The 26,647-nt window shown below is 57.6% G+C and overlaps 1 protein-coding gene across 2 annotated transcripts in view; it reads left to right on the forward strand.

The window, feature by feature from the left end:
* Positions 1 to 5,998: 5,998 nt before the first annotated feature.
* Positions 5,999 to 26,647, forward strand: part of PPP6R2 (protein phosphatase 6 regulatory subunit 2) — an 85,724-nt gene continuing 65,075 nt past the window's right edge. Inside the window, exon 1 of one of the 2 annotated variants that reach the window (XM_086886223.1) lies at positions 5,999 to 6,148. The gene's annotated coding sequence lies outside the window, so the exon portion shown is untranslated. The remainder of the gene's footprint in view (positions 6,149 to 26,647) is intronic. The other variant, XM_086886224.1, reaches the window with a different exon arrangement.

Genomic DNA, 26,647 nt, shown 5'->3' on the forward strand with positions numbered 1-26,647 from the left:
GAGGGTTTCAATTAGAATGGAAGCAGAGCCCTGAGCAGGGAACTGTCACACCCAGCATCCCCAATCCTTCAGAGAGAATTTCCCAGAGTCGGGACAGGCAAGAGTTGGAATCACAGAACCAAAGAATCCCGGGATGGTTTGGGATAGAAGGGACCCCCAAACCCCCCAGTGCCCCCCTGCCATGGCAGGGACACCTCCCAGTGGCCCAGGCTGCTCCCAGCCCCAGGCTCCAGCCTGGCCTTGGCCACTGCCAGGGATGCAGGGGCAGCCCCAGCTGCTCTGGCAATTCCAGCCCAGCCAGCAATTCCCAATTGCCAATTGCCAACATCCAGCCCTGTCCTCTGGCACTGGGAGCCATTCCCTGGCTCCTGGCCCTGCAGCCCTGGCCCAGTCCCTCTGCAGCTCTCCTGGAGCCCCTTCAGGCCCTGCAGGGGCTCTGAGCTCTCCCTGGAGCCTTCTCCTCTCCAGGGGAACATTCCCAGCTCTCCTGGAGCCCCTTCAGGCCCTGCAGGGGCTCTGAGCTCTCCCTGGAGCCTTCTCCTCTCCAGGGGAACATTCCCAGCTCTCCTGGAGCCCCTTCAGGCCCTGCAGGGGCTCTGAGCTCTCCCTGGAGCCTTCTCCTCTCCAGGGGAACATTCCCAGCTCTCCTGGAGCCCCTTCAGGCCCTGCAGGGGCTCTGAGCTCTCCCTGGAGCCTTCTCCTCTCCAGGGGAACATTCCCAGCTCTCCCGGTCTGGCTCCCCAGGAGATTTCCATGGACTGAGGACCTGCCCCGGAGTATTTTTGGTTTCCTGCTGTTGAAACCGCCGAGGTCTCGGCTTTGCCTGGGGCACCCTCCCGGCTGGAGCCAGGGCTGCTGCTGCTGCCGGCCTCGGGAAGCTGCGGAGCGGAGATCTCCGGGCTGGGGGAGTTCCGTGTGCCCAAGAACCCCCGGGGCTCCGCTCCAGAGCCCGGCTGAGGCCGGGGATCTCCGGGCTGGGGGAGTTCGGTGCACTCAGAACCCCCGGGGGCTCCGCTCCAGAGCCGGGCTGAGCCTGGCGAGCTCCGGGCTGCGGGAGTTCGGTGCACTCAGAACCGCCGGGGCTTCGCTCCAGAGCCGGGCTGAGCCTGGCGAGCTCCGGGCTGCGGGAGTTCGGTGCGCTCGGAACCGCCGGGGCTCCGCTCCAGAGCCTGGAGAGCTCCGGGCTGGGGGAGTTCGGTGCACTCAGAACCCCCGGGGCTCCGCTCCAGAGCCCGGCTGAGCCTGGAGATCTCCCTGCACTCAGAACCCCCGGGGCTCCGCTCCAGAGCCCGGCTGAACCTGGCGAGCTCCGGGCTCAGAACCCCCGGGGCTCCGCTCCAGAGCCCGGCTGAACCTGGCGAGCTCCGGGCTCAGAACCGCCGGGGCTCCGCTCCAGAGCCCGGCTGAGGCCGGGGATCTCTGGGTTCAGAACCGCCGGGGCTCCGCTCCAGAGCCCGGAGACCTCCGGGCTGGGGGAGTTCGGTGCGCTCGGAACCCCCGAGGCTCCGCTCCAGAGCCCGGCTGAGCCTGGCGAGCTCCGGGCTCAGAACCCCCGGGGCTCCGCTCCAGAGCCGGGCTGAGCCTGGCGAGCTCCGGGCTGGGGGAGTTCCGTGCACTCAGAACCCCCGGGGCTCCGCTCCAGAGCCGGGCTGAGCCTCGGGAGCTCCGGGCTGGGGGAGTTCGGTGCGCTCAGAACCCCCGGGGCTCCGCTCCAGAGCCCGGCTGAGCCTGGCGAGCTCCGGGCCGCTGCTGCTCGCCCATATTTGGGAAGGTTGGCGCTGGGTCCGCCGCTCATCTCCCCAGCAACCCCGCAAACACAACACGGCCCGAGCTCCCCGGCTATAATTAACGCAGGAGCCGTGCCCGGGCTCCGCAGCGCCGGGAGCTCCGTTCCCGCAGCCCCGGGACCTTGCCGGGGAACGGCGGCTGCTCCTCGGCATCTTCGGCCACTCGGAGCCGCGGGGCTTGAACCGGGCCCGCTCACTCGGCCCAAAAACTGCCGGAGAGAAACTCCCGGGCTCGGAAAAGCTCCCGGAGCAGCGCTGGGTGCTCGGGAGGGGCTGCGGGAGAAGGGAGGAAGGAGAAGGGAGGAAGGAGAAGGGAGGAAGGAGAAGGGAGGAAGGAGAAGGGAGGAAGGAGAGGGGAGGAAGGAGAAGGGAGGAAGGAGAAGGGAGGAAGGAGAGGGGAGGAAGGAGAAGGGAGGAAGGAGAGGGGAGGAAGGAGAGAGGAGGAAGGAGAAGGGAGGAAGGAGAAGGGAGGAAGGAGAGAGGAGGAAGGAGAAGGGAGGAAGGAGAGAGGAGGAAGGAGAAGGGAGGAAGGAGAAGGGAGGAAGGAGAAAGGAGGAAGAAGGGAGGAAGGAGAAGGGAGGAAGGAGAAGGGAGGAAGGAGAAGGGAGGAAGAAGGGAGGAAGGAGAGGGGAGGAAGGAGAGAGGAGGAAGGAGAAGGGAGGAAGGCTCGTCCCCTCCTCCCTGCCCGGCCGCTCGCATTAATGTCGAACTGGCGCTGGGAGATCCTGTTCTGATGCCTGCTGGAGGCACCAGATCACGCCTCAATCCTGAGCCAAGAATAGATCCCAGAATTCTTCATCATCCACAGCCTATTCTGGGCCTGCAGCCTCCCACCCAACGTGTGCCCGCTCCCGCTGGGAATCCTGCTGAGCCTCAGGAGCGGGAGCTCTGCAGGGGCTGCGCCTTCTCACAACCAGGGAATCCTGGCATGGTTTGGATTGAAGGGGTCCCTGATGCCACCTCTGCCACCCCTGCTAGGGACAGGGACCTTCCGTGAGCCCAGGCTGCTGCCACTGTCCAGCCTGGCCCCGCCACAGCCCCTCGTGTTGGTGCTGAGGAGATCCCAGCAGCCGTTCCCAGTGGGATCCAGCAGCCGTTCCCAGTGGGATCCAGCAGCCATTCCCAGTGGGATCCAGCAGCCGTTCCCAGTGGGATCCAGCAGCCGTTCCCAGTGGGATCCAGCAGCCGTTCCCAGTGGGATCCAGCAGCCGTTCCCAGTGGGATCCAGCAGCCCTGTGTCACAACCAGGGCCCGGAACCGTGGCCTGTGGTCCCTGTCCCTGTCCCTGTCCCTGTCCCTGTCCCTGTCCCTGTCCCCAGACCTGTCCCCAGCCCTGTCCCTGTCCCTGTCCCTGTCCCTGTCCCTGTCCCTGTCCCTGTCCCTGTCCCCAGCCCTGTCCCTGTCCCTGTCCCTGTCCCTGTCCCTGTCCCTGTCCCTGTCCCTGTCCCTGTCCCCAGCCCTGTCCCCAGCCCTGTCCCTGTCCCTGTCCCTGCCCTGTCCCTGTCCTGTCCCTGTCCTGTCCCTGTCCCTGTCCCTGTCCCCAGCCCTGTCCCTGTCCCTGCCAGGCGAGGGGAGCTGGCAGCTCCTGGCCCTGCTGCTGCCAAGCCCAGAGTTCAGCTGTATTTTAGCATGTTCCAGAGGGCTGGAGCAGAGGAAGCTGTTCCAAGGTTGGAACTCTAGAAATCATCTGGAGGAGTCAGGCTGTACAACCCTGGCCCTCCTGGGGGTGGGAATAGGCTCTGGGGGCGGCCAGGAGATTTGGGAATTTGCTTGGATGGTTTTGTCCTGTCCCCAGAAGCCACAAAAAGCCACAAAAAAATGCTTTCCAAGCCCATTTCCCTCCAACAGACGAAACTGGGAAGTGAAACTCCTGAGGCTGTGCTATTTTTTCCCCACATTAATGACCACCAAAGCGCTAATTGCCACACTGGGCGCCGTATAAATTCTTGGAGCTCTTCCCTTGAAGCCCTCACACTGGAAAAGGATCCATAAATGAGGAATTTTACCCATTCAGCCACGGGAGACACTTTTAGTGGCATTTCTGTGGCAGCAGTCCCATGGGTAAACCCTGGCCTGTGGCAGGGGGTGACACGGGATGAGCCTTAAGCTCTCTCCCATCCCAACCATTCCAGGATCCCGTGATTCCGTGCCCCCTGTGAGCGCAGAACCGTCCCTCTCCTGCCGTGGCAAGGGCCACGTTTTCCCTGTAAACTTTAACCACGTGCAGGAATCTTTGCAGGGTCAAGGCCTCGGCGAGAGCAGCTCGGAGCAGCTTAGTGGTAAATCTCATGGCAGGAATTCACTTTGGAATGAGGGATTGGATCGCTTCCTGCTGGTTCCTGGAGGATGCTGGCACTTGGAAAGCAGTTTATCCACGAGACAAAGACAAATCCGGGCACGGCGACAGCGGATCCAGGAGCCCAGGCTGCCAGCATGACTCAGAGATCCCTGCTCCCAGCCCCGGCTCCCTCTGTCTCCTCTTTTCCCCTCCCTTCTCCGTGCTCATCCCCACCTCTCTGGGCACAGCAGCTCCTGTCCCCACCCTGTCCCCGATCCCCATCTCTGGGGTGGCCCCCTTGCAGTGACACCGGGGCCACAGAAGGGCTCCTGCTGACCCCAGCCCCAGGGTCCTGTCCCCATTCTCCTCCTGTTCCCCCCGAGGCTCTGACCGCCCCCGGGGGCCGCAGCTCGCCCACCCCGGGGTCCTGAGGGCTGTCACTGTCCCCTCTCCCCAGTTCCCCTGTCCCTGCCCTCACCCCGCCATCCCTGACCCCTGTGTCCCCATAGCCCCATCCCAGTGTCCTGGTGTCTGTCCCAATCGCCTTCCCGTCCCCCCATCTCCCTGTCCCCAATCCCCACCCCCGTGTCTCCATCTCTGCCCCCATCTCCATCCCCTTGTCCCTATACACATCCCTGTCTCCCTGTGTCCCCATCCCTGTCCCCCATCCCCATCTCCATGTTCCATCCCATCCCTATCCCATCCCATCCCAGGGATCCCATCCCATGGATCCCATCCCATCCCATCCCATCCCTATCCCATCCCATCCCATCCCAGGGATCCCATCCCATGGATCCCATCCCATCCCATCCCTATCCCATCCCATCCCATCCCATCCCATCCCATCCCATCCCTATCCCATCCCATCCCATCCCATCCCATCCCATCCCATCCCATCCCATCCCAGGGATCCCATCCCATGGATCCCATCCCATCCCATCCCATCCCATCCCATCCCATCCCCATCTCCATGTTCCATCCCATCCCATCCCATCCCATGGATCCCATCCCATCCCATCCCATCCCATCCCATGGATCCCATCCCATCCCATCCCATCCCATCCCATCCCATCCCATCCCATCCCATCCCATGGATCCCATCCCATCCCATCCCCATCCCCGTGTTCCCATCCTCGTCCCCCTGTCCTTGTCCCCATTTCTGCCCCACCAACCCCGTTCCCCTCCTGTGCCCTCATCCCCATCCCACCATCCTCATCCTCATCCCCATCCCGCAGTGTCCATGTCCCCATGTCCGTGTCCCCATCCTGATCCCCGTGCCCATCCCTGTGTCTTCATATCCACGCCCTCATTCCCGTCCCCTTGTTGTCATCCCTGTCCCTATCTCCCTGTCCCCATGTCCATCCCTGTCCCTATCTCCCTGTCCCCATGTCCATCCCTGTCCCTGTCCCTGTCCCCATCCCAATCTCTGTCCCAATCCCTGTCCCTGTCCCCATCCCATACCTGTCCGTGTCCCCATTCCTGTCCCAATCCCCGTCTCCATCCCCAATCACTGTCCCTGTCCCCGTCCCCGTCCCCATCCCCATCCCCGTCCCCATCCCTGTCCCCATCCCTGTCCCCGTCCCTTTCCCCGTCCCTTTCCCTGTCCCCATCCCATCCCTATCCCCGTCCCCATCCCCATCCCTGTCCCCATCCCCGTCCCCATCACCATCCCTGTCCCTGTCCCCATCCCTTTCCCTGTCCCTTTCCCTGTCCCCATCCCCGTCCCCGTTCCCATCCCCGTCCCCATCCCTGTCCCCATCCCCGTCCCCATCCCCGTCCCCATCCCTGTCCCCATCCCTGTCCCCATCCCCATCCCTGTCCCCATCCCTGTCCCTGTCCCTGTGTCCCGTGGCCCCGCCCACCCCGTCTGACCCCGCCCACCCGGCCCCGCCCCGGCCCCGCCCCTCCCCCTCGGTCCCGCCCCTCTCCCCCCGCCCTGAGGGAGCCGCGGCGCCGCCGCCATTTTGGAGCCGCCGCCGCCGCCGCTCCGCCGCCGCTGCCCGCGCAGCCCCGGCCGGCCCAGCCCGCGGGCCCGGCCCGCAGCCCGGCCCGGCAGCGCCCGAGGGCAGCCCGGCACCCGCAGGTGAGACCCGGCTGTCACCGCCGCCCTCGCGGGGCCGGGGTCGGGGTTGGGCCCGGCGCCGCGGGCTGGGCCCCGCCGCCCCCCCGGCTCCGCTCCGGCCTCCCGGAGCCGTCCCCCGCGTTCCGGTGCTTCGGCACCGTTTGGGGGGTTAAAAACCTCCCCCGCCGAGCAGCTGTCCGGGGCTGGGCCGTGGTCCCGACGCCTCGTTCCGTGCGGATCTGGGTTAAATCCGACTGCTCTGCGCGTGACAGTTTCCTCTTGCCGTGTTTTGGTGCGTGCGGGGCGGGCTGGCGGGGCTGGGGGCTGCGGCTGCGGCCTCTGCCTGGTCCTGGAGCGTACCTGGCCGGCCGGGAGTGGCCGGAGCTGTCGGGAGTGGTGGCGGTGGCAAGGTCAGGGGTCAGGTCACCCTTCGTGGGGCTCAGATCCCTCTCTTAGGGCTCAGCTCGCAGTTCCGAGGCTCTGGTCACCTTTTGGGGGTCCCCTGCGTGGGGGTCACATCACCCCCCTGCGGTCTGGTCCCTTTGCCGATGCTCAGGTTCCCCTCTCGAGGTTCTTATCCACCTCCGGGGGGTCAGGTCCCTTCTGGGGGTCAGATCACCCTCCTGAGGGTCCCCCTTTCTGTGTGTCTGGTTCCCCTCCTGTGGGTCAAGTCCCTCTCGGCTGTCCGGGCCCCTTCCGGAGGGTCAGGTCGCCTTCTGGGGGGTCTGGTTGCCTTCCCGAGAGTCTGGCCCGACCTCCGGGTTCTAGTCCTGTGTCCGGGGGTCAGGTCCCTCTCGGGGGTCACAGGAGGGGGATCAGTGGTCAGGGTCTGGTCCTGTTTTTGGGGGTCACAGGAGGGGGATCAGTGGTCAGGGTCTGGTCCCTTCTCAGGGTCTGGTCCTGTTTTTGGGGTCACAGGAGGGGGATCAGTGGTCAGGGTCTGGTCCCTCCTGGGGGTCACAGGAGGGGGATCAGTCTGGTCCTGGTCCTGTTTTTGGGGGTCACAGGAGGGGGATCAGTGGTCAGGGTCTGGTCCTGTTTTTGGGGGTCACAGGAAGGGGATCAGTGGTCAGGGTCTGGTCCCTCCTGGGGGTCACAGGAGGGGGATCAGTCTGGTCCTGGTCCTGTTTTTGGGGGTCACAGGACGGGGATCTGTGGTCAGGGTCTGGTCCTGTTTCTGGGGGTCAGGTCCCTCCTGGGGGTCACAGGAGGGGGCTCAGCCTCCCACGGGTGTCACCCTCTTGGGGACCTGCCCACCTTAGGGTGCAGAATTTGGCCATAAATGTCACCCTGCAGGTTTTATTAAGGACCAGAAACCGGGGTAGGAGTGGAGGCCCCGCTGGAATCACCACAAGATTGATCTGACAGGAAAGTGGCTCCTGGCAGAGGCTGGGAGGGCCCTGCTGAATTTGAGGGCCTTGTTTTGCACCAGCAAAAAGAAAAAAACCAAACTAGGAAGTGAAAAAGAGAAACTGAGCAAACTCAGAGGGGCCTGGGAGATTTTTCCTCGCTTGATCCCCCACTTGGAAATGAATGTTTTAAAAACTTGAAAGTTGTTTTCATCATTTATTTTGTGTCTCAGAAAAGAGAAAGTGGTGATTCCAGCCCTGCCCAGCCCCACAGGTTTGAACCAAGCTCTTAGGAGCAGATTTGGTTTATAAAGCTCTGCTTAAAGCCTGATGAGAGAAGAAACATTTATGTTTTCTCTTATTACTCTGACACTTAAAAGCGAACATGCTGCCAAAATACTTCAGTGGTAAAAAAAACCCCTCGGTGGATGGTAGTATAGGGATTTCCATGGCAACCAATGGTGATCTCATGGGAAGCAAAGTTAAATTTTGGTTTGTCAGTGGGAGCACATCACGGCCCGGGCTGGCCTGGGTGACATTTGCTCTGCAGAAGGTGATGAGGGCTGGGTTGGAACAAAGCGGTGTGAAACCAAGGCTTGTTCTCCATGTGTACACCGATATTCCTGGTGATTTTTGTACTTGCTTTGGATTAACGTTGAAATCCGGGGATGTGGGATGACGTCCTGGCTGGCCGTGGGGACAGATTGGTGGTGCAGCAGCAGGTGCCTGTCGGGCAGGTGGTGCAGGAAAGGTTCCTGCAGAACCTCACACTGGGGGAAGGTTTGTTGTGGGATGCAGGAGCTTTGGAGCATCTCCTGCTCAGCCTGGTGTTCCAGGAGCTCTGCGTGTGCTGTGGGAGGGACAGGGTGGATTTCTGACTTCACAAATTGGAAACTGTCAAAAATAATAACGACGAGGCAGCGCTGTGTGAGAGCTGCTGCTCGGGGGTTTGTTACCAGGAGAAAAGCGCTCTGTGGGCTTACAGGGTTTTTGGGAAGTTCCAGGCCGCTGTTGGCAGAGCTTCCCTGGGAAACAGGGGGCTGGGGGGCCCAGCTGTGTTCCAGAGCGGGATCCCCCGGTCCTGATCACAGTTTCTGGGTTGGATTGGGAGGCAGCTGGAGGGAATCCCATCCCTGCTGTCCCCCACAGTGAGATCCTGAGCGAGAAGGGGGCGTTGGTTCCTTAATGCTTCCTCTCCTCTTTGCTAGGGAGATATCCCAGTGTTTTCCCGTGGTGCTTTTCCATGCTCTGTGCAGGGAATGCTTCATTTCAGGTCTCCCCTGAGTTTTCTGGTGGCAAAGGGGACCCAAAACTTTTCTATCCTGAGGCCTGCAGTGGTATAGAGGAATTCCAGCATCACAGAACCATGGAATCTCCAGAGTGGGAAGGGACCTGCAGGGATCACGGGTCCATCTCCTGGCCCAGCCCGGCCATCCCTGGCAGCGGTGTCCGAACGCTCCTGGAGCGTTCCCATTCCCTGGGGAGCACCCTCTGGGGAAAAACCTTTCCTGCTCTCCATCCTATCCCTCCCCTGGCACAGCTCCATGGTTCCCTGGCTCCTGTCCCTGCTGCCCAGAGTTTGGGGAGGGCTGGGAGCAGAGGGATGAGCTTTCCTGCTCTCCTTGCTGCCAGCCAGGTGTGCAGGCACAGCTGGAGCAGCCGTGGCTTCTGCGCTCGGGATCGTGACTCCGTGGATGTCATCCAGCAGGATGGTTTAACAGGGGCTGCAGTGCCTGAAGGGCAGGAGCTGCAGCTCAGCCATAAAAATGGGCAAACTGGAATGCCAGGAAATAGGAGAGCCTTGTTGGGGTAAATCTTGGGTTTGGAACAGGAGTAGAACAAGAATAACTGGGAAATTTGGGTGCAAATAGTGCAGGAGAAATGGGTGAGGTCGGTGAACTGAGAGCAAAGGAGGAGCTGGGTGTTTCAATCAGAGGATCAAGGAATATCCCAAGTTGGAAGGGACCCACAGGGATTATCCAGTGTAGCTCCTGGCCCTGCCCGGGACCCCCCAAATCCCACCCTTTGCATCCCTGGGAGAGCTGTCCAAACGTTCCTGGAGCTCTGGCAGCCTCGGGGCCAGGACCATTCCCTGGAGAGCCTGTGCCAGCTTGACAGAACTTCAGAGAACTTTACAGGGAGGAAGGTTTGTGGGAGGTCTTGTTTTGCTGGATGCAGAATTCCTGAAGAACTAATTGAGGAGTTAATAGAGTGAGTTAATGAGTGACGGCAGCGCTCGGGCTGGGCTGTCAGACACGGAGCCTCGGCTGGGAGCTGCAGTCCCTCACTCCTGGGAACTGGGAACACAGCCCTCCTCCCAGTTCCACCGATGGGCTGCACTGGTTTCACCGCCTTTTCACAGCAAATCCGCAGATGTCGGGGGTTTATGGACGGCTCAGGGAAGGAATGTGGCCTCTGTGTGACCAGGAGTAGCAACAAAGGCTCTTAAGTGTCTCCTTTGATTCAATATTATTGGAAGCAGGAGTGTGTTGTCTTTCCTGGCTGCTGCTGTGTTTCTCTACTTGAGCTTTTCTTTTTCCCTCTCTGCTCCCTGTTCCTCCCACCATCCTCCCCTCACTCCTGATGGATTTCCCTGCTCCTTGTTTTGATCCTCCCCAGCCGCCAGCACTGCAATAACCAATATTGACATTATTATCGCTGCCTGGACTATTTTTACCTGCACCTTAACTCTTGTTTTGGAGGGAAACTTGGGCAGATAAATATCAGTTACCTCAGGAAATGAAGCTTTCACAGCCAAGCTTGAAAATCTCAGACAAAAAAGGCTCGGATTTAGGTGGAATTTGAGTGCCACACATATTGCTGTTGGATGAGGTGTGGAAGTGGGAAGTTCCATCTTTGTGTTCCTTAGTGCCTGTTAGTCCCAGATGGAGCAGAGGCACCTCGAGAGTGACGGTGAAAAATGTCTGCAGGGCCTGAAGCCTGACCAAAATTGTCATTTTTATCAGGGGCTCCTTTAAACCCAACCCCACGTGTCACCGAGCCGTGACCGGGGGCTGTCACCACAGCGAGGGTGAGGTGATGTCAGGAGGAAGTGCAGCTCCTTCCTCAGCCTGAGCTGGCAGCTCTGCAGCTGCTGGGCTGGGATTGCTCCTCGCTGTCCCTCTCAGTGTCTGTCCTGTGTCCATCTGTTACCTGGGAGTGCTCTGGGGGAGGCTGTTCCTGCTGTCACAGCACCCACACAGCCCATTCCTTCTCCTGGAGTCAGCCTGGGCTGCCCGAGGACACCGGGCTCATCTGGGTAGGAGGGGAAGGCGTGAGAAAAAAACCTTCTGGTGAAATGGCAAAGGGCAGGCAGAGCTTAGAGCTCTTCCCAGCCTGGGGCAGAGTAAAAAACTTCTCTGGCACAGCTTTCCACAGAATCTCCTGAGCTGGAAGGGACCACAGGGATGGTGGATCCAGCTCCTGGCCCTGCACACCCCCCCAGCAATCCCAGCCTGGGCATCCCTGGCAGCTCCTGGAGCCCCCACAGCCTCGGGGCACCCTCTGTGGCAGAACCTTTCCTGCTCTCCAACCTGACCCTCCCTGGCACAGCTCCATGGTTCCCTGGCTCCTGTCCCTGCTCACAGAGACCAGAGTTACCCCTCGGGATGAAACTGCAGCCTCTGGGGAGGCCTGAGCTCAGTCTCCTCCAGCTGAACATTCCAAGTGTCCTCAGCCACTCCCAGTGTGGCTGCTCCAGACCCTTCCCATCCCCATGTCCCTCCTTTGGATGCTCCCAATGGCTTTAGTTGTTTTTTCTATTAAGGTGCCCAATCCCAGGAGTGGAGGTGAGTGGGACAGTCCCCTCCCTCGATGTGGTCCCTGATGCCCCCCAGGACAGGGATGTCCCTCCTGGCTCCAGGGCACAGCTGACTCAGATCCCCCTTGCCATCCACCAGGACCGGGTCCCTTCCCAGAGCTGCTCTCCAGCCTCTCCATCCCAGCCTGGGGGGCATCCAGGGCTGCTCCAGGGTGCAGATCCAGCACCTGCCTGTGTTAAACCTCTGGCACTTGGTCATTCCCAGCCCTTGGGTTTGTCCGGGTCTCTGCAGGGCCTCTCTGCCTTTGGGGAGTCAGCAGCTCCTCCCAGTTCTGAACCATCTGCAGACAGACCTGGTGTCCCCTCGGGCCACATCCAGGTCATCTGTGAAGGTGCTGAAGGGAACTGGGCCTGAGTGGGAGCCCTGTGGAACTTTGGCTTTGCAGGGAAGCTTCCCAAACGTCTGGATTGCTCAATGCAGGGTTTGTGTGGGGCTGGCAGTGCCCCTGCTGTACTTCCGAGTGCCTGTGCTGGGAACCTGGGCTTGCAGTGGGATTTCAGTCCTGCAGTGTGCTGCTGCTCCCAGCTCCGTGGCCTGGAGTGACACTGATGACTCTGGAGTCACTTTGATTCTGATTTCCCTGGGCAGCTTTCGAAGCAGCGGCAGCAGAGCCTGGCTCTGGGAGAGGCACAAGCCTGCAGGAGCTGGGGATGGTCTGGCTGCTGCAGCCACAGGAAGGAAGAAGGAAATAGAACACAAGAAGCTGCTTTAGTTTCATTTTTGCCTTTGATTCCTTGCGAGGACTGAGTTCTGTCACACCTCAGAGAAAGCACCGGTGGCTCTGCTGTGACATTTGGGGTTCTCTTGTGGCAGTTTCTTCCTTCCGTTCCTCACAGCCTTGCACAGCCTGCAGCTGATTCCAGCTCCTTGCTTGGCTGTGCAGCGGGGTGGGATGAGAAGCTTGTGTTTCCTTAGCTGTTTATTTGTGTTTTCTTCCCTCGGCAGATCCCCCGGGACGCCGTTTAATTGAATTCTTTTATGTTAAGATGGATTTCTTTTCTTTGAGAAGGATAATTGAGCCTGTGAGCTCACAGGTTGAAAACTGTCCCCGTGTCCCCGAGGCAGAGGACGAAGGGCACGGTTGGAGCGTGCCAGGAGCGGGCACAGGGCCAGGCTGGCCCGTGCTGGCCCCGTGGCCGTGCGGGATGGCAGCGCTGGCACCGGGACATGGGGATGTGGGACCTGGGAAGGAGCAGAGTGACAGAGCTGGGGCTGTCCTGGGCATTTAACCTAGGCAGGGTTGGCTGGCCCTGGCACCGGGACATGGGGATGTGGGACCTGGGAAGGAGCAGAGTGACAGAGCTGGGGCTGTCCTGGGCATTTAACCCGGGCGGGGTTGGGTGGCCCTGGCACCGGGACACGGGGATGTGGGACCTGGGAAGGAGCAGAGCAACAGGGCTGGGGCTGTCCTGGGCACTTAACCCGGACAAGATTGGGTGGCCTTGGCACTGGGACACAGGGACATGGGACCTGGGAAGGAGCAGAGTGACAGGACCGTGTCCTGGGCATTTAGCCCGGGCAGGGTTGGGTGGCCCTGGCCGCCTGGTGATGTTCTGGTGTGGTGGTGCTGGGTTCACAGGGAGCAGGGTCAGACACCTCCCTGTCCTGGGAACTTGTGCTGCTTCCTCAGAGCCTGCAGCTCCCCACAGCAGCGGCACCTGGAGCTGCTGGAGTGAACCCAGAGAGGCCATGGAGGTGCTGGAGCCCCTCTGCTCTGCAGCCAGCCTGGGAGAGCTGGGAATGTTCCCCTGGAGAGGAGAAGGCTCCAGGGAGAGCTCAGAGCCCCTGCAGGGCCTGAAGGGGCTCCAGGAGAGCTGCAGAGGGACTGGGCCAGGGCTGCAGGGCCAGGAGCCAGGGAATGGCTCCCAGTGCCAGAGGACAGGGCTGGATGTTGGCAATTGGCAATTGGGAATTGCTGGCTGGGCTGGAATTGCCAGAGCAGCTGGGGCTGCCCCTGCATCCCTGGCAGTGGCCAAGGCCAGGCTGGAGCCTGGGGCTGGGAGCAGCCTGGGCCAGTGGGAGGTGTCCCTGCCATGGCAGGGGGGCACTGGGGGATTTGGGGGTCCCTTCTATCCCAAACCATCCCGGGACTCTGCTTCTGTTTGACTGAACATGAGTCCCAGTGCTGGAAGTTCTGCCAGGCGGTTGGAATATGAGGCTGGAATGGGATGGGGTTGCAGTGGTGTTGACAACAGCCACGATTCCGTGTTAAGTCACGCTCAGCTCAGGGAATGGAATATCCAGGTTATCCTGGGAGCCCTCAGCCCCTGAGCCAGGCTACCCCATTCCTGCTGAGCAGGTGCTCAGTCTGCACCATTTAGTTGTGTTGGAAAACACCAAAGGATGTTTTTCCAGCTTATCTCTGCAGTTTGTTTCCTTTTCATTTTTCAGTTGGAAGATTGTTTTTCTTTGTGCTCAGTTGTTATTTACTGCTTCTGCATTCTCCTAGTCCTTGTTCTCTGCCATGGTTGGAACAAGATGGTTTTTAAAGTCCCTTCCCACCCAAACCATTCCATGTTTCCCTGATTTATTATATCATTCTCTAATGTTGCACTGTCCATGGTATATCCTAAATTTTCTTCCATGACTAAGTACTTCCCCTCCCCCAGTACTGTGTTTCCTGCTCTGCCTTGGCTTTCCAGGGGCTGGAACCTCTCCCAAAGTTCACACCTCTGTGATATAAATCCCTTCTTCTGAGGCAATGGTTCAGGTTCCTTTTTTAGTCAGTGGAGGAGCCAGGTGCTCATTCCCTGTCTGGGCAGGGATCTGAAATAGCTGAGTGGTGCTGGAGAAGCTCTCGTTCCTCTCCTGCCCAGGGAATGTGGGTGATGGACTGGGATCAGTCATCCTCACTATAAATATCTGTCCCTTGGGTGAGACCCAGCCTGGGCAGGGGACAGCCACAGGGCTGGGACAGGGACAGGGACAGGGAGCTCCTCACCTGGGGCTGGCTCCTGGAGCTGCTCCTCAGGAGAGACTGGACTGGGTGCTCCCCAAGGGCTTTTCCAGCCTGAATGTGAGGTGCTGACCTTCTGCCACGTCCAAACCCTGAGCTCTGCCTGGGGAACCTTCTCCCTGTCCCACAGCAGGTGGATGAGTTTGCTTCTGGAAGCAGGAAGGGATTCAGAACCATGGAGATCTCTCTGAGGCCAAAACGCTGAACCAAAGTGAAGTTGTTGTTGTGCATGTGCCCAGCAGAGCTGTTTTCAGTTGTGTGAGGAGTGTGGGGCACAGCTCTGCTGCTCCTGCCCTCAGCAGGACGTGGAGCTGCTGGAGCAGGTCCAGGGGAGCCCAGCACGGTCACACAGAGACTGGAGCACCTCCAGAGACAGCCTGGGACACTTGGGAGTGTTCAGCCTGGGGGAGGGAAGGTCGTGGGGGGACCTCAGAGCACCTTCCAGGATCTAAAGGCATCCGAGAGAGCCAGAGAGGGACCCTGAATCAGCACTGGAGTGCCAGGACACAGGGAATGGCTTCCCACTGCCAGAGGGCAGGGATGGATTGGTTTAGATTGGATATTGGGAACAAATTCCTCCCTGGGAGGGTGGCCAGGGTGGCACAGGGTGCCCAGAGCAGCTGGGGCTGGCCCTGGATCCCGGGAATGGCCAAGGAAAGCTTGGAGCAGCCTGGGATGGTGGGATTGGAATGGGGTGGGATTGAAGGTCCCTGGATCCCATCCCAAACCATTCTGGGATTTGGGAGGCTCTGAATCCATCCCGAGGGATTTTTCTGGAAGTTGGGGCTGGGAAAGGGAAGGGAGACCCTTCCTGCAGTGCCGAGATTCCCAGGGAAACCCCTGGATCCCAAAATTCCTTCCTGGAGCGGAGCCGGGGCCGGGCTGGAGAGAGGGAATGGAGGGAATTCCCTGGGCAAGGGGAGATGGGGCTGGGATGTTGGGAATTGGCAATTGGGAATTGCTGGCTGGGCTGGAATTGCCAGAGCAGCTGGGGCTGCCCCTGCATCCCTGGCAGTGGCCAAGGCCAGGCTGGAGCCTGGGGCTGGGAGCAGCCTGGGCCAGTGGGAGGTGTCCCTGCCATGGCAGGGGGGCACTGGGGGGCTCGGGGGGCTCCTTAAGGCAGAGGACAGCCTTTCCCGACCTCCTTCAGTGCCTGGCAAGGGGAGGGGTCAGAGCTCAGAAGTTTATCAACATTTTACTGTTTTTCCCTTCTGCTTAGAGAAAGTTCAGTTAATTGTGGCTGGTCCCAGACTGCTGTGTGTGACTGAGGGCTCTGAGAGCTCCAGGATGAAGCAGCAGAGGTGTTTCCAAAAGCTGTAAGGGGCTTTAGGGTGCCACATGTTGGTGTGGGGGTCTGGGACGTGGTGCCAGTGGTGACTGCACACCCCATTTCATGGCTGTTACACCCTAACTTCCTCTTGCAAAAGGGGCAATTTCAGGCCTTCTGTTTTTCCTTCCCTTGTGTCACCTTCCTTGTGACACATGAAATAACGGGTACAGGGCAGGGATGTTAATGTGGGGAGTGCTTCCAGTGTGTCCATGTTCTCCCTGCTCCTGCTTTTCCCTCAGTTTCCAACAGCAGCTCCGCTGAGGAATGTCGTGTCTTGCAGGAAAAAACTGCTTCAGCTTCATTTTTCACAGGTGAATTTTGATCTGCAGGAATTTCTTTATGGGAAGGGGGACCAGGCTTGGCAGGGGCTGCCCTGGGAGGTTTGCAGTGCCCATCCCTGGAGGTGTCCAGGGAATTCCTGGAGGTGGCACTCAGGGGACAAGGTGGGCATCGGGCACAGCTGGGGCTCCATGGGCTGGGAGGGCTTTTCCAGCCCCAGGAATCCTGGGATTCTTAGAGCTTCTCTGTGTTGTTTTCTCAAATACTTGGAAGCAAATGCTGGAATGAAGCAGTGCAGTTCCCAAGAACAAATCTGTTGTTTTTAGTTTTAGAAGAGAAGAGCAAGGAGAAGTATTGAGTGTATTCCTGGGGTTTGGATCCGTGCTGGAGTTTTCCGAGGGGCAGTGAAGTGAGACGGGATCACCTGGTGGGCACAGGAGACTTTGGCCATGTGGGGAAAATCCTGTTGTGTAATCCCAGTTTGTCTGGAGCTGTGGACTGTGCCCTGGTCAGGAATGTGTTATTTTGGGAAAAGCAGGTGGGCTCACTACCAGCCAACCAGCAGGGCCAGAGCTGGGCAGGCAGGAGGATCTCCAGGCTGAAAGGAGCAGTGCTCTGCTGGGTTTAGGTTTTAATGTTTATGTGGCAGTTCCTTCTGTTCCTGGGGAATGGCCCATCCAGATTCCTAAGGGGAATCATGGAATCCCAGGACGGTCTGGGGCCTTAAAGCCTCTCTAATTCCAACCCCTGCCAAGGCAGGGACACATTTCACTATCCCAGGGGACTGCAAGCCACACCCAAATCATTCCCTGCTTCAAGAGAACTGTTGATGGTCCTTCGTGCAAGGTGCACGTTCAGTTATTTTCCCAATATTGATCCAATCTCTAGGATTCTTTATTAAGCTTGGAAAAATAAATGTCAGCCTTTTGAAATGCTCACCCTACACATTCCACGGGTTTTATGAGTGGTTTTGGTTGTGATTGAGGGAATTCAGTGACTCCTTGGATTAGTGCTCCAAGCCCGAGCTAGATGGACATTTCAGCTGGAACGCTGTCCCCTTCCTGCTGCCCCATCCTTGCCACTTCCCTGCCCTCCCTCCCTGCTCAGACATTCCTGCAGCAATGTTGGGAGCCGGTTTGGGGGAATGATCCAGCTGATTATTTTTTTTTTCCTGCTAATTCTGCATGGCAAAGGAAACCCATTTTTTCCCAGCAGTGCAGGTTTAATACCCAGCGAGTCGTGGCCTCAGATCAGGAGTGTGTCCTGCTGGTTTGGGATTCCCAGAGCAGCTTGAACTTTGATGTTTCTTTATCCAGGTAAAACCCATGGAACTCCTAAGGGTGGTTCTGAGAGTTCCCAGGGATTGTTTTCCTTTCAGGATGTTTCATGGTGGATGAAGCCTGGCTCATAAACAGAGGTTAAGTGGTGTCACGCAGGGAGAACAGGCTGCTGCTGCCTTGGCCTGACAAAGATGTTTTACCCAATTCCGAGGAACTGGGTAAAGAGGGAGGAATTTCCCCATGGAAAGGGAAGGTTTGCAGTGCCCATCCCTGGAGGTGTCCAAGGAATTCCTGGAGGTGGCACTCAGGGCTCTGGGGACAGGGTGGGCATTGGGCACAGCTGGCACTGGATGTTCTTTTCCAACCTCAGCCATTCTGAGCTCCTTGTGAAGCATCTTTATTTCTTTGAACTGCAAAACTTAAACTTTGCATGGACTATGTCTGTAATGCCCTGAAATGAAGGGGCATTGAGGAAATGAAAAGTACCTTTCTTTAATGTCCTGTTTGAGGGCTCTGCTCTGCTGGGGCCTCAGGTCTGGGTCTGCTGGGTGGAGGAGCATTGGAATATTCTGGCAGCAGCTGCAGCATGCGAGGGGCTGGGCTGTTGAGGTGCAGGAACAGCCACAAACTCACCTTGGGAGCTTTGAACCGGGATGAAGGAGCAGAAAAAGGGCACAGCAGTTGTTTTACTGGCTCACTTGGGGCCCTGTGCTGATCAAATAGGTGTCTGTGGAACGGGCAGCCCTTGATCTCCCCGTGGGGTGCAGCAGGAAATCTCAGCTTGCAAATGCTGGCCCTCGGTCTGAGTACAAAGAGGTGTCTTTTGTAACGTTGCCTTAGTCTGTGTGGGCAGCAAAGATGAAAATATCCAAGGATATTTGGACTTGAACAAAATGGGATTTCTGTGCAATGCTGCTTGTGCACCCCAGTTAAAACAACAGCCTGCTCTGAGATCCCAGTCTGGTCATTTACAGGGATTTCTGCGGGGTTCAGCTGTGCTGACCCAGGAGAAAATGTCACTTGTTGCTTGGAGCAGACAGAGTAACCAGCCCTGAGCCTCATCAAAGCCATCCAGGAGCCTGGAGTCCTGCGAGGGATGGAAATCAGCCCTTCAAGCACCCCAGCACTTTGTTTTGCTGCTTTAATATTCAAATGCAGTTGCAAATCTCCCACTCAAAGGTTACTGTTTAATGGGAAGCCCAGAGTCCCCCCGGGGTTCCTTGGGGCCGTCAGCACAGAGGAGCAGCTGGAAATAACCAATCCTGCTCAATTCCTGCTGAAATACACACCACAACCTGGGAGATTCCTCTGCCCTCGGAGCTGACGTGAGCCCAGCAGCCCGTAGAGGTGAATTTTAGGCATGTACTGAGCTCCATGTGCACTGACTGAGCTGTTAAAAAAGGCCTTTTTGGTGCTGTTTTGTTCCCAGGGCGCTTGGGAGCCTTTTCTGCAGCTTTTTCCTGCAGCTTTTGAAGCGCTGCGGTTTCCCCGTGTCTGGGTGTGGAGCAGTTAATTAAAAAAGTAACATTTAAATCAAGAAGCTGTGCAAATTCTGTCCTTAGCATGGGGTAGGGCAGCAATTAGGAGGCTGCTTAACGAGATAGTGGGTGAGGATAAGGTTGATGATCAAAACAGAGAACTCCTGATATCATCTCTTTCTTTGGGAGCTTCAGAGGCCGGGAAGAATTAGAAGGAGCTCTTCATTTGTCCAACACCGAGGCCTTCAAGGGTTTATTGCCAGGGGCAGTTTTTTGTTAAAGGAAAAGCCCAGCGCAGCCCCTTTCCGTGCAGAGCAGCATTCCACTGTGCCTGTGGTTTCCTGCTGGTGGCCACAGAACGTGGGGTGCCACCGGGCTGGGTGGGATGTGGGGCTGTGCAGAGGGACGGGGAGCTGGGATGAGGCCACAGGGTGAGGGACGGCCAGGCCGAGGGGCAGGAGCTGCCCTGGGGGTGCCCAAGGGCTCCAGGCTGGGCACAGGGGCTGGAAAGCTGGGACAGGCCCTGGGGGACACGAGCCCAGAGGGGCCAGGGGGGCAGGGGGCCGATGGCCCTGGGCTGGGGCAGCCCCAGGGTGGGCACAGGGCAGGGACTGTCCCCTGGGCTGGCCCTGCTGAGGGACCCCCTGGAATCCTGGGGACAGCTCCGGGCCCCTCCTGCCAGGAGAGCCCCAGAGGGGCTGGAGCTGTCCAGGGATGGAGCTGGGAAGGTTCTGGAGCCCCAGGAAGAGCTGTGGGAGCTGGGAAGGTTCTGGAGCCCCAGGAAGAGCTGTGGGAGCTGGGAAGGGTCTGGAGCCCCAGGAAGAGCTGTGGGAGCTGGGAAGGTTCTGGAGCCCCAGGAAGAGCTGTGAGAGCTGGGAAGGTTCTGGAGCCCCAGGAAGAGCTGTGGGAGCTGGGAAGGGGCTCAGCCTGGAGCAAAGGGGGATCAGGGGGACCTTGTGGCTCTGCACAAGTCCCTGGCAGGAGGGGACAGCCGGGGGGTCGGGCTGTGCTGCCAGGAACAGGGACAGGAGGAGAGGGAACGGCCTCAGGCTGGGCCAGGACAGGCTCAGGCTGGGCCAGGACAGGCTCAGGATGGGCCAGGACAGGCTCAGGATGGGCCAGGACAGGCTCAGGGTGGGCCAGGACAGGCTCAGGATGGGCCAGGACAGGCTCAGGCTGGGCCAGGACAGGCTCAGGTGGGCCAGGACAGGCTCAGGGTGGGCCAGGACAGGCTCAGGCTGGGCCAGGACAGGCTCAGGTGGGCCAGGACAGGCTCAGGGTGGGCCAGGACAGGCTCAGGGTGGGCCAGGACAGGCTCAGGTGGGCCAGGACAGGCTCAGGGGGGGCAGCAGCAGGAATTTCCCCATGGAAAGGGTGGGTCAGGGCCTGGAAGTGCCCAGGGAGGTTTGCAGTGCCCATCCCTGGAGGTGCCCAGGGAATTCCTGGAGGTGGCACTCAGGGGACAAGGTGGGCATCGGGCACAGCTGGGGCTCCATGGGCTGGGAGAGATTTTCCAACCAAATGGTGCCAGGATTTTGTAATGTAAATGCAAAGATTTCTTTGTCACCTGTTAAAGAATAATGAAGAAACTCATCTTCAAAGCTCAAAGGGGAAAACAAAAGGATATTCTTGGCAAACTGGTGAAATATTTTTGTTTACAATAAATTTTATCTGTGAATTTTGAATGTATCCAAGTGGTTTTCAATAAGTAACTTTGGCCAGGGGATGCCTCAGGGAGCTGAAACACCTCTTTGGGGATGTGTGGCAGTGATGAACCCCCAGTGAGGTGGGATCACTGCCTGGAGACCTCCGGTGTGTCCTGCTTTGCCTTTAGGCAGGGATTCCAGAAAGAATCCAGCAAATGGGGGAGGCAGGGAGCATGGGAATGGTGCTGGATGGGAATGGAGTTATGTGAAATCCTGATGTCAGAGGAGCTGAGGTGTCCCAGAGCTGCCCCTTGGTGGAGAACCTTGCACAGGTCCTGTTCCTTGGTGTTCCTCATGGCTCCTGGCATGGTGTAATTTGGGAGCAGAGGGGTTGGGTTCATGGAATCATGGAATCATGGAATTGTGGAATCCCAGAGTGCTGTGGGTGGGAAAAAACCTCAGATCCCCCCCAGTGCCCCCCAGCCATGGCAGGGACACCTCTCCCTGTCCCATCCAACCTGGCCTTGAGCTCTGGCATTTCTGTAGGAAACGTTTCTTCTCCTCCTTTGGAGTTTCTCACCATCCTTTGTGCCTCCACCATTCCTCTGAAGAGAAATCCACAAAGGTCTTGGATTCAGTCTTTGCTGTGTTAAAGATAAATATGGGAATTATTCTGTTTTGGAGCAGAGTGTGTTTCACAGGAGTCTGAGGTGGGAGCCGAAGGAAGTTGAGAGAGCTCTGAAATAACTGAGAAGCTCATGATTCTCTTCCCCTGGCACTGAACCCCAGAATCCCAAAATCCCTGAGGTTGGAAAAGCCCTCCCAGCCCATGGAGCCCCAGCTGTGCCCGATGCCCACCTTGTCCCCTGAGTGCCACCTCCAGGAATTCCCTGGGCACCTGCAGGGATGGGCACTGCAAACCTCCCTGGGCACTTCCAGGCCCTGACCCCCTTTCCATGGGGAAATTCCTGCTGCATTCCTGCAGGATGGTGACTTTGTGTCTCCCTTGTCCAGCACTCACAGGAGGAGGACTCTGAGATGTGCCTGCAGCCCCCGTCAGGGCTGACCTGAGACCTTCACAGGGGATGAATTCTGAACGGTGTTTGCTTCTCTCTCAAGGAAAGTTGGGTCCTTTTTAGGGAAGTGAAATTGTGCAGTTGAGAAATGTTGATAACCCAAATGATCCAATTTCTTGGGAAGAGCTTGAGGATAAAAATACTGGCGAGTGTAAATTGTTGTGAGGTGGCAGTGGGGTGTTATGTATGAGCTGGCACCGCTCCTCGCCTGCTTTCCTGGGAGTGCTTGACAGGTCTGGGGATGGATCAGGGCTGGCTTCCAGCTGGGCTTGGCTGTGCAGCAGGCGCTGGGAAAGGGCTGGGAATGACCCTGTCCCTGCCCTGGGAGTCCCCAGCAGCAGTGGGACACCTGGGCACCCTCCCTGTCGCTGCAGGTGATGCACTGCAGCCTCTGGCTGCTTCCTCCCAGGCAGCTCTGGGCTGGATAACCACCATAAAAACAACAACAGCACCAGCAGCTCCTGTGCTTGCACGTGTGGGCAGTTCACTGCCAGCAGTCCTGGGCTGCCTGACCTGCTGTGCTTTGAGCGTCTGGAAAACCACAGCAGCTGCACATCCATCCTGTGCTGTGCCTGGAATCACAGAGCCATGGAATCTCCTGGGCTGGAAGGGACCCCAGGGATGGTGGATCCAGCTCCTGGCCCTGCACACACCCCCAGCAATCCCAGCCTGGGCATCCCTGGCAGCTCCTGGAGCCCCCACAGCCTCGGGGCTGTGCCAGCAGCCTCTGGGGCAGAACCTTTCCTGCTCTCCAACCCGACCCTGGCACAGCTCCATGGAGATTTGGAAATATTTGGAGCAGGCTCTGGCACCGCAAGGTGCTGGTTCTTTGCTGGATCAGCTCCTGTGGAAGATTCCCAGAGCTTGGCCAAGAGTTTAAAATAGTAACTGGTCTTGGTGGCTTCTCCAGTTACCAGGATCATTCCAGGGATCTCATGATTTGCATATCGTTTTCCAAATGTCCACATGCACAGGAAAAGAAATTTGCTGTTGCTCTGACCCTGAGTTGATGAAGGAAGAGTTGAAATGATGTTTGCCAGGGGGAGTGGATTTAGGGATGAGCCAGGGCTGGGAACAGGCAGAGAGGGGTGGGCTGGCTGCTCCTCCCTGGGGATGGAACAGGAACTCCAGAAACTGCCAGAGGACAGGGATGGAATCTTGGGAATTGGGAATTGCTGGCTGGGCTGGAATTGCCAGAGCAGCTGGGGCTGCCCCTGCATCCCTGGCAGTGGCCAAGGCCAGGCTGGAGCCTGGGGCTGGTGTCCCTGCCATGGGGGCTCCCTTGTCCCCAGTCCCTCTGCAGCTCTCCTGGAGCCCCTTCAGGCCCTGCAGGGGCTCTGAGCTCTCCCTGGAGCCTTCTCCTCTCCAGGGGAACATTCCCAGCTCTCCTGGAGCCCCTTCAGGCCCTGCAGGGGCTCTGAGCTCTCCCTGGAGCCTTCTCCTCTCCAGGTGAACATTCCCAGCTCTCCAGGCTGGCTCCAGCCCTGGAGCAGCTCCGTGGTCTCTGGACTGTGTCCAGCAGTTAATCTCAGCCGTTGTTTATTTACTGTTAGAACCAGTGGCTCTGGGAATATTTCAATTCCCGTGTTATGGTTGAGGTTCACAAGAGCTGGTGGAAGGATCTTTATGTGTGTATTTATTTATTTACTGGAAAGGAGGAAGCAGCAGAGACCAGAGCCCATCCCAGTGACCTCGGGGCTGTGTGGAGTCAGGAATGGGCTGCAGGACTTTGTGGGTTTGGGTTAATCAGGACTATGTGGAGTGACCATCTTGGTCACTTGATGTTTGTGGTCACTCAGCTGTTCTGGCCGAGCGTTGGAGCAGTGCCTGGATGGTTTTACCCTTCCACCCTTTAATCCCTGAGTTCCTGGCAGAGACAAGGAGGGCTGGGGAAGAGCTGAAGGTTCATAAAACCCCAGATTCAGGCGTTGCAGGTGTTGATGATATAAAAGCCCTGAAACGGGAGAAACCTCCAAACTGTTCTCCCCAGTCTTTGCATCACTCACTGCTGCTGGAGAGAAGAAGGTGGAAAATCCAACTGTTTTAGGCTGGGATTGTTCTCTTTTCCTTTGGCTGTATTTAGCCATGGCAGGGGCTGCCCAGGGAGGTTTGCAGTGCCCATGCCTGGAGGTGTCCAGGGGATTCCTGGAGGTGGCACTCAGGGCTCTGGGCTGGGGACAAGGTGGGAATCAGACACAGCTTGGGCTGGGAGGGCTTTTCCAGGGATTTTGTTGGGACTACTCTTAATGCAGGTGGGAAGAGGCTGAATAAGTCCCAAAATTTATGAGTGGACATTGATCAGGGAACAGTTTGTGGTTGTTCTGTTCTCCTGCCAGCCCTGCAGGTACCCTGGGAAATTCTGCTTTCCTTTCATTCCAACTGCTCAAACTCTTCCTTTATTAGTGAAGTCTTGAGGCAAGTTCTAACTTATATAAAAGGTTGAATTTAGCTCATCTTAGTTGATATTTCTGATCAACCATGATAAAGTAACTGAGGCAGTGGGAAGACTTTAAATTTTGTTAAAAATAGCTGGGTTTTGTACATGCCTGTCCTTTTCCAAATGCTCCCATCCCACTGCTGCCTCCTGGGATGTGCCACGGGATGTATGGGAAAGGCAGGAATCCTGTTCCTCTTGGGAGGCTCATGTTTAAGGGTTAAACGCACCTTTAGATTGTTTTTATTGAGGAATTCCCGATTCTCCTCACCCTTTTCCAGTGCCTTTTGCAGTGAAGAACCCTTTCCTTGTAGCTGGGTATGGATTCACCTGGGGGCTGGGGCATTGCAGCCTCCGTGGATCCCCTCTCCCGACTCCCTGGAGCAGCAGGCACAGAGCAGGAGGAGCCCCTGGCAGGGAGGCTCAGGTGAACTCAGCTTCTTCCCCGGAGGGAAGGGGCTCTGAGCAGGGCCTGGCCCGGCCCCGAGGCTGCCGGAGCTCCGGGGGCGTTGGGACAGCGCTGCCAGGGATGCCCAGGCTGGGAGCTGGGGTCTGTGCCGGTGATCCCTGTGGAGCTCCAGTTATATTCCATATATTCCATATATTCCATGATATTCCATGGCTCTGTGAGTCCAGGGATGATTCTCACACACGTGCTGGCTGTTTAATTCCCAGCTCCCTTAAGCAGAGGGGCACAGGGGAGGCTCCAGGCTGTGCTGGGCTCAGGGATCCTCATGGGATGGGCTCTGAGCCCCATGTCCAGCACACAGCACCTGGAACATCCCCAGGAGCATCCCCCAGGAGCATCCCCAGGAACATCCCCAGGAGCATCCCCAGGAGCATCCCCAGGAACATCCCCAGGAGCATCCCCAGGAGCATCCCCAGGAACATCCCCACATCCCCAGGAACATCCCCAGCAACATCCCCAGGAACATCCCCAGGAACATCCCCAGGAACATCCCCAGGAGCATCCCCAGGAGCATCCCCAGGAACATCCCCAGGAGCATCCCCAGGAACATCCCCACATCCCCAGGAGCATCCCCAGGAGCATCCCCAGGAACATCCCCAGGAGCATCCCCAGGAACATCCCCAGGAACATCCCCAGGAGCATCCCCAGGAGCATCCCCAGGAACATCTCCAGGAGCATCCCCAGGAACCCCCAGGAACCCCCAGGAGCATCCCCAGGAACATCCCCAGGAGCATCCCCAGGAACCCCCAGGAACCCCCAGGAGCATCCCCAGGAGCATCCCCAGGAGCATCCCCAGGAACATCCCCAGGAGCATCCCCAGGAACATCCCCAGGAGCATCCCCAGGAACATCCCCAGGAACATCCCCAGGAACATCCCCAGGAACCCCCAGGAGCATCCCCAGGAGCATCCCCAGGAACATCCCCAGGAGCATCCCCAGGAGCATCCCCAGGAGCATCCCCAGGAACATCCCCAGGAGCATCCCCAGGAACATCCCCAGGAACATCCCCAGGAACATCCCCAGGAACATCCCCAGGAGCATCCCCAGGAGCATCCCCAGGAACATCCCCAGGAACCCCCAGGAGCATCCCCAGGAGCATCCCCAGGAGCAGTGGATCTGCTCCTCATGGGCTCTGCACATCCTCCAGCACGGCTGCTCCAGGTGGAGCCTCCCTCAGGAGACTCAGGAGAGGAGCTGGCATGTGCTCAACACTTGCTCATGACTTGCTAATGTGTAAATGCTTTTCCAAAGGCACTGGAGAGGTTTTTGGTGGGTTTTAGTCTGCTCAGTAAGAGCTTTCCTCACCTGCTGAGTGGATTCCATGGAAAGGCTGTAGAATATCTTGGGAACATCTGTCCTAAGGCGTGGCCGAGGTGGCCAGGGTGGGCTCTGTTCACGGAATATTGGCACACAAAGGTGTGGAAAAGCTGCAGCACGCTTGGGTTTCATCGTGCTTGGAGCTGAGCCACATCCCTGAAAACTCTGGCACCGTCCCAGCAGTGTCCCAGGCCAGGCTGGACACGGCCTTGGGGCACCCGGGGACATGGGGGGCGTCCCTGCCACGGTGGGGGTGGCACTGGAGGGGCTTTGAGCTCCCTTCCCACCCAAACCATCGCAGGGTTATTGATACAAGATGGACTTGCGCTCTTCATCGATACTTTCAATTTGTGGATGTTTTTGGGACCGTGTTTTCCAATGACAGGCCCAGCTCCTTGTGTGTATTTGGGATATTTATTTATTCGGGATATTTATTTATTTGGGATATTTATTTATTTGGGATATTTATTTATTTGGGGTATTTATTTGGGATATTATTTGGGATATTTATTTGGGATATTTATTTATTTGGGATATATATTTATTTGGGATATTTATTTGGGATATTTATTTGGATGTTTATTTGGGATATTTATTTAGGATATTTATTTGGGATATTTATTTGGGGTATTTATTTGGATGTTTATTTGGGATATTTAGGATATTTATTTGGGATATTTATTTGGGATATTTATTTAGGATATTTATTTGGGATATTTATTTGGGATATTTATTTGGATGTTTATTTGGGGTATTTATTTGGGGTATTTATTTGGGGTATTTATTTAGATGTTTATTTGGGATATTTATTTGGGATGTTTATTTGGGATAATATTTGGGATATTTAATTGGGATGTTTATTTGGGATATTTATTTGGGATGTTTATTTGGGTTGTTTATTTGGGATATTTATTTGGGGTATTTATTTGGGGTATTTATTTGGGATCTTTGTTTGGGATATTATTTGGGATATTTGTTTATTTGGGATGTTTATTTGGGACGTGAGGGGACCTGAGGGGACGTGAGGGGACGTGAGCACCAGGAGCTGTGCCAGCCCCTGTGCCCTCAGGAGCAGTGCCAGCAGCT

Source organism: Cyanistes caeruleus, chromosome 4, assembly GCF_971803275.1.
Source record: "Cyanistes caeruleus chromosome 4, bCyaCae1.hap1.1, whole genome shotgun sequence".
NCBI classification, from domain to species: Eukaryota; Metazoa; Chordata; class Aves; order Passeriformes; family Paridae; genus Cyanistes; species Cyanistes caeruleus.